General features: G+C 42.5%; 1 protein-coding gene across 5 annotated transcripts in view; it reads left to right on the forward strand.

The window, feature by feature from the left end:
- Positions 1-19845, forward strand: part of ABCA12 (ATP binding cassette subfamily A member 12) — a 604574-nt gene that overhangs the window by 40987 nt on the left and 543742 nt on the right. The gene's annotated exons all lie outside the window — the stretch shown is intronic.

Consider the following 19845-nt stretch of genomic DNA (forward strand, 5'->3'; position numbering starts at 1 on the left):
TTTTGTTTCAATGATATGAAAAGTGTCAAGTAAAGTGTGGGGTAACTCGTAAGTCTCATGGCTTCACATCATTCTTTTCTTGGTTGGGCTGAAAACCTTTCAGCAGCCCTTTGTATATTTCATCAAGCTTTTTCTAACTCTTGAGTCTCATTCTTATTTACTATCTCTTTGAACTAGATTTCATATTCTCTCATTAGGCTTTAGCTTCTGAATCTGCTTTTTAGCCTCAATTTCTGTTCTGTCATTCTGGGCTGGTATTTGGCGCACTCTCTATAGATCATGTGATTTTATGTCCTAGCTTTGGTGTCAAGCCTTCCATTTAGACTATGGGATTCATGAGCAGTCCTGTGAACATATGAAGTGAGTGGCATTTCTTCTATTGTTTCTGCTCAGCCTGGCCATTGCTCATATAATCTAAGAATTTTTGAGCATTAATTACGGTCTTGGGATCCTGAAGCAGGAACAAATTTGAACACAGGTCATAGGATACTATTTCCCATTTATACTCCAAATGACCCTTTATAAAAATACATAAACTCATAAGCTGTCGATACTAAAAATAATAGGGCTCCTTTTACGAATGCATGTTAGGGCCTTAACATGCGGAATAGTGCACGCTAAAATGCTGCTTGCGCTAGCTGCTACTGCCTCCTCTTGAGCAGGCGGTAGTTTTTCAGCTAGCGCGCACTAATCCGGTGCGTACGCTAAAAATGCTAGCGCACCTTCGTAAAAGGAGCCCATAGTGTTTTGTGATAATATATTAAGCATAAAAAGAAAACCATCAGACCTATGACAATACTGTTATGCATGTAGTACTAGAACCCCCCCAAAAAGGAGAAAGCTCACTCCGCTAGCCACAACAGGGGGGGAAAAAAGGGGGGACAGCTGAGAAGTCAAATCCAGTCCAAAATGATCTTTATTCTAGTGAATCCCAAAAAGTTTCAACAATATACAAATTGCCTTCCTTAGGAGACTTAAAATACTACAAAAAATACAAATCTATCTCTATAAAATCGGATGTATGTGTGTGTGTATGTATGCATTTTCCAGCATAACCCTGAAACACATGGACAAATTTCAACCAAACTCGGTATACATATGACTTATTATCTGGGGAAAAATACTGTGAGGGTGGGAAGGGGGGGGTTGACATGTGAAATTATCGAAAACAACAGATATTAGTGTCTAACCCATAGTTTTCAGGCTCGCTGAGATGAATACTGACACTCCCGATGCCATTTAAGTCCATGTTCAGCCCCATACAGAGGGCCATTCTTGCTGCTAAAAACGAAGATGTCCACAAAATAAGAAATCAAATACTTCCCGTTTTACCAGGAGTAATGACTGAATACAAGTCTATCGATATCAGAAGATTGGGATAAATAAATATCCAGGCAATGCTGGGTGATCAGCTAGTTACATATAAAACTTTAGTATAAAAAAAGATAGGAAATCATATAAAACATATCTATAAAAACTTGGATCCTTATCGGGACTCAAAAGGCTAAAGATCATTTTGGAATGGATTTGACTTTTCAGTTGTCCCCTTTTTTTGTATACATGTAGGTGTGATGCAGGTGTGATGTTTTTCTGTTTACATGACAATATACTACAAGGTTTATACAGAAGGATTATACAAACAGGTTGCAGACATTGCATGCTAGTTTATTGAGTTGTGCCCATTGCTTCAGATGTGTATAGTTTATTTTCATACTGCAATTTAAAAATTATATTTACATATTGCTGCATTCCACCATGAGCTAATATTGGAAAAGATGTTGAGGAATAAAAACAAGTACAAATATGCATAAATTTACCCCCTCTTCTACGAAACCGCGCTTGCGGTTTTTAGCGCAGAGAGCCGCACTGAATGGCCTGCACTGCTCCCAACGATCAATGAGTTCCTATGAGTGTCAGGAGCAGTGTGGGCTGTTCAGCGTGGCTCTCTGCGCTAAAAAAACGCTAGCGCGTGTTCGTAGAAGAGGGGGTTAGTATGTGTGTTGTTCTGAGTTGTGGTGTATTTGCTGAAGTGCTGGACCAGAACAGAACGAAGATGATGCACTTGGAGTCTAGAATCATCTGCCTATCTCTGATTCATGCACATATCCTATATCGCACATAGATGACAATGGACATGAGTTAATTTTTATTAGCATGCTGTAGAGATGTAAACTTGGAAAGAAGGATGAAATAGAGGATGGAGGGATTGCATTGTACTGCCTGGTGCTTGCATTATTTTACTTTGGGCTTTGGGCTTCTGCTTTTATTTTGTTCTAAGCCCTCAAGTGGATTATAGGCAACATTATTCTACATAGCAAAAGTAAAATACAAGCCCTGACACATGACACAAAGGGGTCCTTTACCACACGCAAAGGCCACATTTAGCGCTGTTGGGAAATGGCTGATTTTTCAGTTTTGCAAATAATGGCCACCACATGCTAATTTCCCCATTAGTGTGTGAGCATTTGCCCACATCTATTTTCTAGGTGGTAAAGGCTCATGTGGTAATCCTGTGCTAATTGGTTAGTGATTGGCAGTGCAGCTGCACTAACCAATTAGCACAGAACATGCCTACTCTCTGCCCCCAGACTTGCTCCCTGTGCATATGCAAAAACTACCATGGGATGCCTGTGTGTGCCCTGCGGTAGTGCTTTTTAATTTGCAGTAAGCATGGATTACTGCTTACTACAACTTAGTAAAAGGGCCCCAAAGAGTTCTAAATAAATACAAGCAATTAAGAAACCAATGCAAATATTCAGTATTTGGCTAGGGTTACCAGATGTCTGGGAAAACTCAGACATGCCCTCTTTTTAGAGGACTGATCGGGTGCCCGAAGGGTTGCCTGAAGGGATTTCCTAAACTTGGTTTTGGAAGGCCCCAAGCTTGGGGGCCGCCTCTGGAGGGCATCTGCACAAGGGCGCCTGTTAACACGATGACATCACATGCATGTGTGTATGTGCGTGATGTCATCCACGCATGTTCAGAGGCCCTCCAGATGTGGCTTTAAGCGTGGGGAAGAGGACACAAGGTTCACTGGGAGCAGATTAGGGCGGGGCTGGAGATGGAATGGGGCAGGGCCATGCATCCTCTTTTTTTAAAGAGGGAATCTGGTAACCCTATATTTGGCCAAATTTTAAACAATTCCCTGGTGTCCCATGTAAAATCATTTTTAAAAGTTCATTTATTAATATGATACAAATTAGCCAGGTCTTAATCCAACAGCCATTAAAATTCAGAAAAAAAAGAATTGTATTTGAACACCAAACCTCATTGAACTCCTCAACCTCTCCTACTTAACCTCTCTACTAAATATACAAAATATCGAATTTTTTTTATTACAATTCTCTTTATTTATAGCTAAGCGATGGTAAAAATGTGATTGAAAAAGTCATCTGCTTTTAGATCTTAATTACATTATATGACCCTTTTACTAAACATAGAAACAGAGCGGTCAATTATTCAGTGACATATCTGGGTAGGAATGCCTTCTATCTTGATAAGTCCCATTGACTAGGTCATACCCAGGTTTTCAATGGCACTTAAGAACATAAGAATTGCCGCTTCGTGTCCTGAAGTGGTATAACTTTGGCTCATTTTTCACGGATTGGATAGAAACGCTATATCGCCAACCCACAGCTCGTATTCTAATTAATAACTCTCTTTCCAATAAATTTTCCCTTCACAGAGGTACACGACAAGGCTGCCCTCTCTCACCATTGTTATTTAATTTAGTGTTGGAGCCCTTCCTTTCAGCTATCCGACAATGCCCCTTAATCAAAGGCATTCCCTCCTCTAATAGAGACTTCAAATTAGCAGCTTATGCTGATGATGTTTTACTCTTTCTTAGGAACCCTCTAGTCTCTCTTCCTCACCTTATTCAAATTGTCACTCAATATTCTCTCCTCTCTGGTTATTCTGTTAATTGGGAGAAATCAGAGATCTTCCCTCTGAACGATAATATTCTTCCCTCAGATCTAGCTCACTTTTCCTTCTCATGGTCGCATGAAGCTGTGAAATACTTGGGGATCTTAATACATAAAGATCCGGTATATGCTCAAGATCTTAATATATCCAAAGTCAAAAATACTACTAAATACTACATCTCGATGGTCTCCACTTTTTCTATCCTGGTGGGGTAGAATAACAGCCGTCAAAATGACTTTGGCCCCTCAAATCAATTACATTCTCTCTATGCTTCCTCTTCTATGCCGGAAGTCATTTTTTCAATGGCTAAATAGGAAGCTATCTGAATTCATTTGGAACAAGAAAAAACCTCGAATTGCTCTCGCCAAGCTGAAAGCCTCTAAGATTAATGGTGGTCTTAATTTTCCGGATTTTTATCATTATTATATTGCTTCACTAGCTAAATATGGTGCTTACTGGCTCACTGACTCCCTATTCCAAGATCCTCCTGCCTGGTTTGAAATGGAGAGCTTTTTATGCATGCCTTTACACACCTCCTGCCTACTAACAGTGTCAATACCCAGACACTTGAGAAGGTACTCTTTGCTGAGTTCAACACAACATGCTCTTCATCTTCTAGATAAATTGGCTGAGATCTCAGTTTATGATAGTCCACTCATGTCCCTTTGGAATAACTTTAAAATTCAAAACCATGGCAAATCCCTTTCATGGAAAAAATGGCAGCAGGCGGGTCTATGGTTTGCCCATCAATTGTCTACTCCAAATCTGTCTGTTCCTTTTGATATTATTTGCTCTACATATTCGCTGCCTCCTTCTGTTTATTCACAATAGCTCTCACTCACTGAAACACTGTCTTCTATGCATATACGTTTTGACTTCATGACTTCTACTCATACTATTCGTCATTGGTCTATACTGTCTCTACTTAAAGGCAAGGCGATATCTCTTTTCTACAGTATTTTAAGAGATCATTCCTTCACTTTTACACCCCAATCTATGAAACACTGGGAAACTATACTCACTATTCCGCTTTCTGACATTGATTGGGAACTTTTCTGGTCTTCAACAAATCGCCCATTTTTATCTTCTAGAGTCTCACAATCAATGTTCTTTATTATGTGGCATGCAGTATGGACTCCATTTCGCATGTGGAAAGCCAATTTAAAACAAGACTCTGTTTGCTGGAACTGTTTAAAGATGTAGGAACTCTCGACCACATGCTTTTTCACTGTACACAGGTCCGATCCTTTTGGATTCGCATTTGGAGCACCAAACAATCTATTACTAACTGCTCGGAAGAGATCTCTATGGACATTGTAATCCTTCGCTCTCAACATCCCTGCTTTGCACAATCAAATTGTCCTCCTAAACTCATTGATACCATGTTTGTGACTGCTCTCATGCACATTCTGAAAAACTGGAAATCATCTTCATTATTAGACTATACTTTTTGGTGGAACTCTCTGTGTATGTACCATAGATTTGAATCATATGCATATGAGAAAAAAATTACATCCAGAACCCTCACGAACTTGAAGTTTAACAAATCACCTTGGTCATTCCTAGATACCTATGTACGTTCTGCTTCGTAGACACTCCTGTCTTCCTTTTCTTTAATTTCCTTTTCTTTATTTTTCTTTCATCTTTCTCCCTTTTTTCTGTTGTTCTCCCTCACTTTTTTCTTATATTCTCTTCACATGCAGTTCTAATAGTAGGAACCTTTTTCACTGTTATGTTCCTCTATAGTTAAATATAGATTTATATGCTCTTTATACAGAAAGCTTTATTTTGACTTCATGTATTTGAACTGCTTCCTGTATTTTCTAAAAATACTCAATAAAAAAAAAGAATTGCCGCTACTGGGTCAGACCAGTGGTCTATCGTGCCCAGCAGTCCGCTCCCGTGGCAGCCCTTAGGTCAAAAACCAGTGCCCTAATTGAGTCTAGCCCCCCTCTGAATATCGGGGGCTATTTCAGGTGGGCTGAGTACTGGAGTTTGTGTGGGTCCAATTGTTATTCAGCTGGGGTCTGCATAAGAGTTTTGCAGCCCCAGCTAAACACTGAGCCAGACCCGCATAATCTTAAAAAAAGAAAGAACGAGCTCCTAAGTCCCCTGTTTTCCATCCCTCCTCCCTCTCCCATCAGCCTGCAGCAAACTCACCCCCCTCCCCAGAAAGCCCCTTACCCTTTCAGCCATCCAGGTAGGCTTTCACTCCTGGGTCTAATTGTATCCCAGGTGGTCCAGTAGAGTTACTGGGGGCAGGAGTGCAGCCCCCTGACTCCTATCCCTTGTGGGCACCTCTCTAAAATGACTGCCATGACCTCTCACAAAAGCTTGCAGAACTTCATGTAGTACAGCAACATTTTAGAGAGGCACCCGCAAGAGGCAAGAAGGAGGGGGCTGTGCTTCTGCCCCCAACAACTCAATTAGACTAACAGGGATACAGACAGACCTGGGGGATGGCTAACTGGACTGTTGGAGGGGCAGGGGGGCCTTCTGAGGGGGAGAGCTTTTGCTGTGGGCCATAGAAATCAGAACAAATCCACATAAGCAGGTCCAGACATGCCTTCCACCTCTTCTGGGACTCAGTCCCCCTCTGTTCCCACCCTATCTGGCTTTTGGAATTCAAAATGGCAGCAATGATCTCCCTAGTGGTAGTCTCATAGTACTACCACTAGGGGGCAGCCTTCCATAAACGGATCAATTGCAATGGAAGGATGCTTCTTAGTAGCAATACTACAAGAGTACCACTAGGGGGTCATTGTCATCATTTTGAAACCTGCAACCAGATGAGATGAGAGCTGAGGGGGCTGTTCCTGTTCCATTCCACTACACTATCAGGTAACTCTCAAGTAACTCTTGAAGGTGATGGGGGAAGGTTTGTTCCTGCTGAAAGGTAGTTTTGCTTTACTGGGGTGCTGAAGTCTATTGAGGGGACTGATAGTAAGGAAATAATTGTGGCACTGAGGGGATCAGTGTCACATGTGCTGGAGTAGATTGGTTTGAGGGTTGTGATATGCCAGTAGGATCTGAGGGGGCCAGGATGTGATAAGACATAAGAATTGCTATATTGGGACAGACCAAAGGTCCATCAAGCCCAGTATCCTGCTTCCAAAAGTGGCAGATCCCAAGCACCTAGCTAGATCCCAAGTAGTAAAACAGATTCTATACTGCTTATCCTAGGAATAAGCAGTGGATTTCCCCACGTCATCTCAATAATGGCCTATGTACTTCTCTTTTAGGAAAGTATCCAAACCTTTTTTAAACCCTGCTAAGCTAACAGATCTCACCACATTCTTCAGCAATGAATTCCAGAATTTAACTACATGTTGTGTGAAGAAACATTTTCTCCAGTTTGTTTTAAATCTACTACTTAGTAGCTTCATCACATACCCCTAGTCCTAGTATTTTTGGAAAGAGTAAACATACAATTCACATATATCCTTTCCACTCCACTCAGTATTTTATAGACCTCTATCATATCACCCTTGAGCTGTCTCTTTCCAAGCTGAAGGGCTCTAGCTGTTTTAACCTTTCCTCATGTGAGAACTGAGATGGAAGAACCACCACCACTGTGGTGTCATCTTTTGCGTGATCCCTGATTAGTGTATGTAGTTAGGCAGTTGCCCAAGGTAAGCCCAGGGACCAGAGACACAATCACATTTCTTGGTCAAGGGACAGAGCCAGGACTGGCTTACACCAGGAGGCTGAATAAGCAGACCAGAAGTTTTAGTATTCTCTGTATAGAAAGAGGAATAACCAGCAGAAGAAGGGAGGTGTTGTTGCCCACGGTTGACTGCGAGAATCTCCAAAGGGATCTTACGACATTGGAAGAATGGGCGAAAAAGTGGCAAATGAGCTTCAATGTAGGGAAATGCAAGGTCATGCATATAGGGAGAAGTAACCCGATGTTCACTTACAAAATGGGGGGATCAATGCTAGGGGTCAGTAATCTGGAAAGAGACTTGGGAGTGATGGTAGACACGACATTGAAGGCGTCGGCACAATGCGCCACAGCCTCGAGGAAAGCAAACCAAATGTTAGGTATCATTAAGAAAGGTATCTCGACCAGAACGAAGGAAGTCATCCTGCCACTGTACCGGGCTATGGTGCGCCCGCATCTGGAATACTGTGTACAGTACTGGTCACCGTACCTCAAAAAGGACATGGCAATGCTTGAGGGAGTCCAGAGAAGAGCAACTAAACTGATTAAGGGTATGGAAAACCTTACATACACTGACAGACTGAAGAAGCTGGGGCTGTTCTCCCTGGAAAAGCGGAGACTCAGAGGAGATATGATAGAGACCTTCAAGATCCTGAGGGGCATCGAAAAGGTTGACAAAGACAGATTTTTCAATTTGAAAGAAACCACAAGAACAAGGGGTCACTCGATGAAATTGAAGGGGGACAGGTTTAAAACAAACGCAAGGAAGTTCTTTTTCACACAGAGGGTGGTGGACACATGGAACACCCTTCCGGAGGCCGTGATAAGAAATAGCACAGTACAGGGTTTCAAGAATGACCTGGATAGGTTCCTGGAAGACAAAGGGATTGAGGGGTACAGATAAGAGCAGTGGAAGGTTTAGAGATAAGTGTAGAGGTAGGCATAAAAATAGTCAGGGACCGCTGATCAGGCAATATGCCTGATGGGCCGCCGCGTGAGCGGACCGCTGGGCTGGATGGACCTCTGGTCTGCCCCGGCGGAGGCGACTACTTATGTACTTATGTACTTAAGTAATTGGTGAGGCCGCACTTGGAGTATTGTTTTCAGTTTTAGAGGCCGCATCTGATGAAGGATATAAAAAGACTTGAAGTTTTCCAGAAGAAGGCGACAAAAATGGTAAGAGGTTTGAACAAAAAGAAGTATAAGAAGAGACTGGAAGACCTAAACATGTATACTATGGAGGAGAGGAGAGACAGGGGAGATATGATACAGACGTTTAAATACTTGAAAGGCATTAATATAGAACCAAATCTTTTCCAGAGAAGAGAAAATGGCAAAACTAGAGGGTATAATTTGAGGTTACAGGGAGGAAGACTCAGGAGCAATTTTAGGAAATTATTTTTCACGGAGAGGGTGCTAGATGCCTGGAATGCCCTCCCAAGAAAAGTGGTGGAAAGGAAAATGGTGATGGAATTCAAGAAAGCATGGGATAAACACAGAGGATCTCTAATTAGAAAATGAAGGATGTAAATTAAAGAATCAAAGCTAGTACTGGACAGACTTGCATGGTCAGTGTCCCATATGTGATGATTTGGTGTAGGATGGGCTGGGGAGGGCATTAATGGGAACTCCACTAATTTGGAACATGATGGTTGGATAGGCTGGAGTGAGCTTGGACTACATCTTTAGCATTTTGAACCTAGGACACTACCAGGTAGATTTTGCAGTCTAGGACCCAGAAATATCAAAGAAGAGACATTAATTTAATCATGTATTTTTAATGAGTATTACTAATGGGCAGACTGGATGGTCCATTTAGGTCTTTATTTGCTGTCATTTACTATGTTACTATGTTATTCAACTAGCTCACTCGACTCCAGTATCTTTATTGTACCAGAACTGTTATTGAAACTCTTATGAAGAGAGAGAGTGGGGAGGATGGAGAGTGAGCAGCATCTGCTATTCAAAGTACTACCCCAGAAGGTTTCAGCACTACTGTGAGGTGTCTGGTCAACCCCAGTGTCATCATCCATCAGGGGCTGATTGAGGAAGATAAGCTGCAGCCACAGAGGCCTGGCCCAAAGGTTCATGATTAAAGGGGCACACTCCTTTGAAGTGAAGAGCCGGCTGCTGTAAGCTCCTCACAAGTTATCACACAACACCTTGTTACTATTCATGAATTCAAACAGTTTATTTTACCAAAGAAATGCAGTCAAATAACAAAAAGGAAAAAGAAAAGTTTGTACACTTCTCCCTCTGTATTTTCAGTGATTGGGGCTGAACTTACCCACAAATATGGAAAAACCTCAAATAACTTTTGCAACCAAACTTCCATTTGCATGCGAGCTGGATGTGATATGTTCATAATATGTACGAGTTTTGATAAGATTTTACACTCGAGGGAGAGGGGAGGGTGGATTTCGTACTACAAAAACAAACACAAATCTCGTATCACCATATGCCAAAAGGGAGGTGTATGTACAGAAGCGGATCAAGCTGGGTTTGCTGCACTGTGGGGCTGCAGAAAACTGAACTCCTTTCTCGCTTTGCTGCTCTGCAGATTTATAGCAGCGCTTAGAGCAGACATGGGCAAACTAAGGCCCGCTGGCCATATCCGGCCCATTTAGTTTTTTAATCCGGCCCGCAATGTCAGAGGTGGCCGTAGTTTGTCCTGGACTATAACCACCCAACACACTGACCTCCGCCACATTCAGAAATGTTTGAGACACTTGCTTTTACGCTTGTACTGCATATTTGTCTCTTTTTGCAAGAATCAACAATAGTTTCCCATCATACTGGGATTGAACTTTCCCTGATACCTGCTTTCCATCACCTTGATATCTTGATGGAATCTTTCCCCATGCTCATCGCTGACATCACCGAGATTGGGTGGGAAGACGTTGAGGTGAGAATGTAAGAAGTGCATTTAAGTGACATTCTGGCACCCATTAGCTAATATGCTGTCAGCATGTTCTCCACAAGCTCAGCATAATTCTCTGATCTGTGGTTATCAAGAAAATTCTGAACAACCAGCACAAATACTTCCCATGCTGCTAATTCAGCTGGGTTCAGCTTCTGTTTGAACGTATTATCAAGGATCAGTTCACGGATTTCGGGTCCAACAGAAACACCTTCTTTGATTTTGGCTTCACTTTTCTCGAAACCAAACGTATTTCTTAGGTGCTGAAATGCATCATCATTTCTGTCCATCGCCTTGACAAAATTTTTTAGCAGACCCAGTTTTATGTGAAGTGCTGGAAGATAGATTTTCACATGATGTACTAATGGCAGGTGCTTCCATTATATCTGCCAGGTACGGATTCATCTTGGTTTGGTTATTGTTTCTGCCTGTAGTGGTTGACATCATCACAACTGTTCCAAAGACACAAGAAGCACATGTATGACGAGTTATAAATAAAGCTATTATTATTATGTATTTGGTGTACCCCAGTTGCAGACTCAGAAGGAATGACACAACTTTGAGATCTTCCACTGGTGATCTGCATAGCATGTGAGTTTTAAAAGTGTCCCCATCGACTCGTATGTTTCTTTCAACACAACTGCATGAGCAACAGGAACAGATGGCTTCTGGTTTCCATTGTGTATAAAGTACAGCTTTAAGGCTTGCTTTGCTTGAATCAATGAATAGTCTCCATTCATCAGAAACATGTTCATATCCTAGTTCACGCATGAGACCATTAATATCAGTACATAAACAAATGGCAGAAAGACTTAACGTGCTCTTTTCATCTGTATTTACAAATGAAGACACAACCAACATACCGGAACCTGAGCAAATCTTCAAGGGAGATCAAGCAGAAAAATTAACTTCCATGGAAGTGAGCCTTGAAGACGTACGCAGGCAGATAGAAAAATTAAAAACTGACAAATCCCCGGGTCTGGATGGAATCCATCCAAGGGTTCTGAAGGAACTAAAGGAGGAAATAGTGGAACTACTACAGCAAATTTACAATCTATCCCTGAAAACAGGCATGATCCCGGAGGAATGGAAGATTGCCAACGTTACGCCCATCTTTAAAAAGGGATCAAGCACTAAATTGGTGGAAGCTAAACAACGTTTCCAATTCATATATCCTGCGATTCTGAAGATTCAGCATGAGGGATCATGGCATTTGTTCACGGTGGCTGCTGAAGCAGCGGACTATATTAATAAAAATCTGCACTCTTCATCAGAGCCTCCGTGATACCTATTTGAGCAATATGGAGATATGGAGATAGAAGTTTGAAACAAATAAAGCAAAAACTGCAGACCTTGTACACGATGCAGGCAGGCTTTATTATAGAAATTTGAAAGACTGACCGTTCCGTGGATTCCTCACAGTTTGTTTACAAAGCTTGAATTTGAAAATGTTTATTGTTAATTGGAGGGGTGGGGTCCTGTAGGGTGTCATCATGGACCTCTAGCATGCTCCTAGGGGGCTATGTTTTTGGGTGTAAATGGGGTTGGGGAGAGGGAGGGTTGTTGGGTGGGGAACAGATTGCTACACAAAGGTCATGGCTTTTGAATGTTAGTTGTTTGATATTCTATTTAAGAATTATGCTTGTTATTTTCTATGTCCAGGATGCTTCAAGACACTTGGGTGGGGCTGGGCACCCAGGTGTTCTACACATGCTCTATTTTGTCTCTAACGGCCTGTGCTTTGAACCTGGGTGATCATTCCCTCCGTATTCTTTCCTGGAATGTGTCTGGCATCACTTCTCCGGTGAAACGATCTAAACTTTTGAGACAGATAAAACACCATCGGGCGGACCTGGCCTGCCTACAAGAAACCAAATTATCTCAGGAAGAACATCAGAAATTGAGGAGGGGTTGGGTGGGTTCTGTATATTCTGCGTCCTCCTCTGGAAAACGGGCGGGAGTTTGTTTATTAGTACGCAAAGGCTTACAATGCTCTATTACACCAATTTCAGTAGACCCCTCGGGCAGATATCAGCTTGTACATATCTCATTGCAGGGCACGGACTTCCGGCTGCTGAATGTATATGGGCCCAATACCTACTCCCAAGAATTTTTTGACTCACTGATATCTCTGGGGCTTCAAGACTCATCGATACCTGTGGTAGTAGCGGGAGATTTTAATCAGGTGATGAACGTGACACTTGACCGTTCTACGTCCGAGGTGTCTTCTTCCTCCACACTGACCAAGGGCATCCCATTTCTTTGTAAATCTTTGGGTTTGATAGACCCCTGGCGCCTTTTACACCCAATGGAGCGGGATTATACACATCAATCTCGTGCCCATGGGTCCTTCTCCCGGTTAGATTATATTTTGGTTCCTGAATCCGTGTTTCCACAAATTTCAGAGGCAGTTATCGGACCGCTCGAGATTTCTGACCATTGCCCTATATGGGTTGATATGGCTTGGTCACTATCTCCTTTAGGTACACGCAGGTGGCGCTTCCCAGCCTATCTTCAAGATGACCCGGCTTTTTGGGAATATTTACGAAATAGCTGGGAGGACTACTTGCTCACTAATGCCCAACATCGCTTAAACCCTGGTATATTTTGGGAGGCCGCTAAGGCGGTTCTTAGAGGTGCAATCATTGCTTATGTGGCGGCAAGGAACAAACGCATATCGGCCGACATTATTAGGTTAGAGCATCAGTGCTCCTCTCTGAAGGCGGCCTATCTTAGTGCTCCTACAGCAGTGTTGCGGGAAGAACTCCACTTGGCACAGATCTCTTTAAATGAGTTACTTCATGATCGCTATAAACGTTCCCTTATTTATCGTAAATACAAATTTTACCGTTATGGGAATAAGCCAGGTCGGATGTTGGCATCCTTAACTAAAAATTGGCAGGAGTCTAGATATATTTCAAAGATCCGATGGGGTCCGGCTGGTCATTCCACTAAACCAATAGATATAGCCGAAGCGTTTTACCGGCATTTCTCCACTTTTTATTCGGAGCCGGGCCCCTATCGTGGTCCAGAAGTTTCAGACTATCTGGAAGATGCGGGTCTACCTCGCTTTACTGATCGGCAACGAGATGCTTTAAATAGACCCATACAGGCCATAGAAATTCAAAAAGCGATCAAGAACTTGCGTGCGTATACTGCCCCGGGCCCGGACGGATTTTCAACCGAATTTTACAAGCAACTGTCACCCCAGTTATGTGACCCATTGATGAGATATTATGAAGAGGCCATGCAAACAGGTACATTCCCGGTTTATGCCAACACGGCCACTATTACTCTTCTCCCTAAACCAAATAAACCTAAAGATGAGGTCGAGTCATATAGACCGATTTCTCTAATTAATGTAGATATAAAAATTATGTCACGTTTACTGGCTAATCGATTGACACCCCTCCTACCTCATATTATTTCTCCAGCACAGGTGGGATTTGTTCAGGGTCGTCATTCGGTCCTTAACGTCCGTCGGGCCTTGTTGGCAATGTCAAGGGCGCAAGCGGCAGATACCATGGGTGTTCTGGTCAGTCTCGATGCGGCCAAGGCCTTTGACCAGGTTCTTTGGCCTTATCTTTTTAGGGTCTTGGAACATGTGGGCATTGGAGGATGGTTTTTATCCGCATTGCAGGCCTTGTACGCTTCCCCTAAGGCGTCCATATTAGTTAATGGGATCTTTACGCAGCCCTTTCCGGTAGGTAGAGGAACCCGACAGGGATGCCCATTATCTCCTTTATTATTTCTGTTATACCTAGAACCTCTGATACGAACATTTCAAAGAGACGATGTTTTGGTGGGACTCCCTGAGGGCTCCCACCAACTTCGGGTCTTGGCCTTTGCCGACGATCTCTTGTTGACATTGGCTCAGCCTCAACAATCAATACCTCGGGCACTTGAGATCTTGGACGAATTTCACATTTTTTCTGGTCTCACTTTAAACAGACAAAAATCCTTAGTTCTCCCTCTGCAGGGGCGGGTCCGTACCTCTTGGATTGGGCCCTTCCCATTAGAATGGGCTTCTGCACCTTTACGCTACCTTGGGGTGCTGATCCCACAAGACTTATCTCAGTTATATGCGCTTAACGTTACACCATTACTAACGCGTACGGGACAGAGGCTTCGAGCCTGGCGGTCATATCCTCTATCCCTGATGGGTAAAATAGCCCTATATAATATGATGATTATTCCCCAGTGGCTATACCTCTTACAGACTTTACCTTTACTATTGCAGCGTCGACACCTTCGGGTGTTACATAAAACACTTTCAAACTACTTATGGGGTGGTACACGTTCCAGGATTTCACTTACAACTCTCTCTTTGCCCTTAGCTCAAGGGGGTCTGGGGTTATTACATTTAGGACGAATGAATGTTGCTTGTCAACTCCGTCATCTGAATGACTGGTTTTGTGGGACTTCCCATTTTTCAGCGGCCGAGGTCGAATGCCTTGCATATGCCCCATTTCACTTTAGTTATCTTATACATACTCCCTGTTTGCCTGTACGTACCCAACGTTATGGGGATTTCCTTTTATTTCCAGTGCGCAGAATCTGGAAACAAATATGTACCCAATTGCATATTCGGTTTGATGTATCGCCGTGTCTGCCCGTTATGGGTAATGGGGATTTCTCTCCAGGCTTAAGTTGGGGCGCCTCCTCCTCGTGGAGGCGGAACGGGGTGTTTTATCTGTCTCAAATTTTGAAACCAGATGGTACATTACAACATTTCCAGTGGCTGATGGACTCCCACCTAGTAACTAACAAAGATTGGTTATGTTATGGTCAACTTTTACATTATGTACAGTCTCTTCCTAAACAAGCGTTAACTGAAGATGTGCAGGACAAGCTATCTGAATCTTTTGGCTTAACTACTCAGGAGCCCATCTCGCTTCGATCACATCATCGTTTTCTTCAAAAACTGGCCGGGGAGCTGGACTATGCTGCCTTAGCACGATTGTGGACTCTAGATCTGCAAGTTTCAGTGACCGCACCTATGTTAAAGCGGAGTTTTCAGTTGGGATCCACTGTTTCGGTTGCTGCGGCGGAGAGAGAACGATATTACAAATTTTTGGTGCGAGCCTACTTTGCTCCTGTGCGCGCCCATAGAGCACGTCTTAGTTCCTCTGCGAGCTGTCCCAAGTGCCATGCTCCTAGGGCTACTCTTGGACACATGTTCTGGATATGCCCTGGCATAAGGGCCTACTGGAGGCGCATTGGTATGTTGACCCGGTCTCTTTGGAACTGCTCATGGACTCCCACAGTTACTTTTCTTTTTACCTTAAAGTTCTCTCTAGTACCGGTTCGACCGGGTATGTCTGCCTTTGTACGCCGAGCCATCTTTATTGGTATAAAAACTATATTGCAATGTTGGTTGTCCCCGCAAACACCGACAGTTTCTCACTGGCGGACACAGATGATGTACATGGCGGGCTATGAGCGTCAGGCAATTTCTGATCTTCACTCTAAGCGGGGTGTCTTATTTCTTCAATGTTGGAGGCCTTTTTGTTCTACTATGTCACCCTCAGTGCGGACGCGTTTCCTGGACTGATACTGACATTGACTGGTGGTTTATTGCTGTGACTGTTCTTCTATGGGAGGGGAGGGGGGAGGGGGGGAGGAGGGGGGTGGGTTCTGGGGGGGAAGTGTGTGCATTGTTTATTGTTTAGCTTTTGTTCTGTACACTGGTATATTTTGAAAATTCAATAAAACAGATTTAAACATAAAAAAAAAAAAATAAAAAAAAAAAAGGGATCAAGAGGTGACCTGGGAAACTACAGACCGCTGAGTCTGACCCCGGTTCCGGGGAAAATGGTGGAAGCATTGATAAAAGGAAACATCGATGAACATTTTGAAAGAAACGAACTTCTGATAACCAGCCAACATGGTTTCTGCAAGAGGAGATCGTGCCTAACAAACTTATTGCACTTCTTCGAAGGAATTAACAAACGGATGGACAAAGGAGACCCCATAGACATCATATATCTAGATTTCCAAAAAGCCTTTGACAAGGTGCCTCATGAACGTCTACTCCAGAAACTGAAGAACCATGGGATGGAAGGAGACATACATAGATGGATCAGAAACTGGTTGAAGGGAAGGAAACAGAGGGGAGGAGTAAAGGACCACTACTCGGACTGGAGGAGGGTCACGAGTGGTGTCCTGCAGGGCTCGGTGCTCATGCCGCTGCTATTTAATATATTCATAAATGATCTAGAAACAGGGACGAAGTGTGAGATAATAAAATTTGCGGACAACACCAAACTATTTAGTGGAGCTTGGACTAAAGAGGACTGCGAAGAATTGCAAAGGGACTTGAACAAACTAGGGGAATGGGCGACGAGATGGCAGATGAAGTTCAATGTTGAGAAATGTAAAGTATTACATGTGGGAAGCAGAAACCAAGGTACAACTACACGATGGGAGGGATGTTATTAAATGAGAGTACCCAAGAAAGGGACTTGGGGGTAATGGTGGAGATGACAATGAAGCTGACGGCACAGTGCGCAGCGGCCGCTAAGAGAGTGAATAGAATGCTAGGTATAATCAAGAAGGGTATTACTACCAGAACGAAAGAAGTTATCCTGCTGTTGTATCGGGCGATGGTGCGTCCGCATCTGGAGTACCTCGTCTAATATTGGTCGCCGTACCTTAAGAAGGATATGGGGTTACTTGAGAAGGTTCAGAGGAGAGTAACACATCTAATAAAAGGGATGGAAAACCTTTCATATGCTGAGAGATTGGAGAAACTGGGACTCTTTTCCCTGGAGAAGAGGAGACTTAGAGGGGTTATGATAGAGACTTACAAGATCATGAAGGGCATAGAGAGAGTAGAGAGGGACAGATTTTTCAAACTTTCAAAAAATAAAAGAACAAGAGGGCATTCGGAAAAGTTGAAAGTGGACAGATTCAAAACAAATACTAGGGAGTTCTTCTTTACCCAACGTGTGGTGGACACCTGGAATGCGCTTCCAGAGGGCGTAAAAGGGCAGAGTACGGTACTGGGGTTCAAGAAAGGATTGGACAATTTCCTGCTGGAAAAGGGGATAGAGGGGTATAGATAGAGGATTACTGCACAGGTCCTGAACCTGTTGGGCCGCCGCGTGAGCGGACTGTTGGGCACGATGGACCTCAGGTCTGACCCAGCGAAGGCATTTCTTATGTTCTTATGTTTCCTTCCATTTGGTAAAAGGAAGCCAGGATAGTGTGACAATCACGGAAAAAAGATATTTTGGTTTCCTGCCTTAAAAAGACTCCATTGCTTCAGCCTTGAACCCAACAATTCTGCTTTCTCCTTTGACAGTGAGAAATCTCTAACCAGATCATTAAGATCTTCTTGAGTTAGCAGGTTCATATAACTCGTCCACAGCAGCAGAGGTACATTCTTCATCTGAACTTTCGGCACATTGTGCTGCAAATGTGGAAGGAGGAATTGGAACAGAATTCTCCCAGTCATGATGAACGGGTTTAATTGCTGATGGGCAATCAGGATACACAGTTTTTTAAATTTATTCCTCTTTGTGAATCCAGCAATTTTTGTCATGCAAAAATAACAAACTAAGGGATGATTTGTTCATTCATGCCACACCATGGGTGCAGTGAAAGGCATCTTCATCTTCTTCCGTTTCCCATTCAGCCACTGCGTTAATCTGGAATAGCAGACAGTGCAGCACACATGAGGTGCCCATGCTTTATCTTGGTCACCAACTTTACAGCCAAAATAATGCTTGTATGAACTTTGAAGTCTGCTGGACAGATTCTTTAGTTGATCTTGTGCAGTAAATTGTCTGAAGACATAACAGAAATTATCAGGATGATTAACGCAACCTTGTCTGATCATAATAATTATAATATCTTAGAAAAAAACAAACAAAATATAAAAATTCACAGGTAGAAAAAAAGCAGCACAATCACTTTTTAGTATAAACTTTCAAATTGCTGCTATATGTAATCGATGAGCTGTCCTAAAATGCAATATTGTGTTACAGAAACAGTAAAATACCGACGCTTCATGGTAGCATTATGATGAAAATGATATAAACATAAACTGAAACATAACTTAAAAACAGGATGTGATAGATCAAACTGTTTTCAGATTTAAAGTCAGCATATGGCTCTTGTTAAGGTACAGGTGAGATAACTCCAGTAGCAAAGTGCTTGTTGACCTTCTGCCCAATGTGCGGTGGCGGCCAAAAAAAGCAAATAGGATGCTAGGAATTATTAAAAAAGGGATGGTTAACAAGACTAAGAATATCATAATGCCTCTGTATCGCGACCTCATCTGGAGTATTGTGTTCAGTTCTGGTCTCCTTATCTCAAGAAAGATATAGTGGTCTTGTTTTGATGCATATTGTCTTAGTGCCTTGTTTCATTGTTATTGACTTTCTTCACTTTCCTCACTGATGTGGACTTGTTTTTTCTTCTTGCAACATGTGAATGATGTTTCCATAATAAGCACCTTAGGCACTTATGTGTCTTTATAAAACAACTTCAGAAAACCTGCAGAGCCACAGTTAAAATGCTTCCACATTTACTGCTGCTTGGTAACAGGTGTAAATATACACAGGCAAAGTATGCACATAAGTGTATAGTTTATCTGATTCAGTGATGAACTGTCACTTGATTAAGCAGCAGATCCCTACTCCCCTTCCTATTTGTTGCAAGAAACTCTTTTGAAGTTCACAGCAACATGAGATGCAACATAAAGATTAGCGTGCTAAGGCATCCATTATATTCTATGGGCACCTTAGCATTTAGCATGCGCTAATCTTTAGCGCACGCTAAATCGGTTAGAGCACCTTAATAAAAGGACCCCTTAATTTTTTTATTGGTTTTTCATTTTTTATCATTTCAATTATAATGTGCCGCGAAAAACATTTGCTCCCTTTAGTATGCCAGAGCTAAAAAGGTTTGAGAGACACTGATATAAACAGTTTTTCCTTTTGGTCTTGCATTTTATTTCTTCGGTCTTTTTTATGCTTTATCTGTTCAGTGCAGTTAACAATACACATACAAGGTGATTATCAGTACTATTATCATTTTTCAACAGGCTGCATGTGGTAGACTTGAAAGCACCAGTCAAACAAATCTCTAGCACCAGCCAAACAAATCTCTCTTAGATGTTCCAAAGACTTGTATGAAATCCTGCTTGGTGTTGACAGCAAAAGTCCTTCTGCTATGAATTTACAGTAAAACCTTGGTGTGCAAGCATAATTCGTTCCAGAAGCATGCTTGTAATCCAAAGCACTCATATATTAAAGCGAATTTCCCCATAGGAAATAATGGGAACTTAGACAATTTGTTCCACAACTCAAAAACTTTAATACAAAATACT

Source organism: Geotrypetes seraphini, chromosome 5, assembly GCF_902459505.1.
Source record: "Geotrypetes seraphini chromosome 5, aGeoSer1.1, whole genome shotgun sequence".
In the NCBI taxonomy this organism is placed as follows: domain Eukaryota; kingdom Metazoa; phylum Chordata; class Amphibia; order Gymnophiona; family Dermophiidae; genus Geotrypetes; species Geotrypetes seraphini.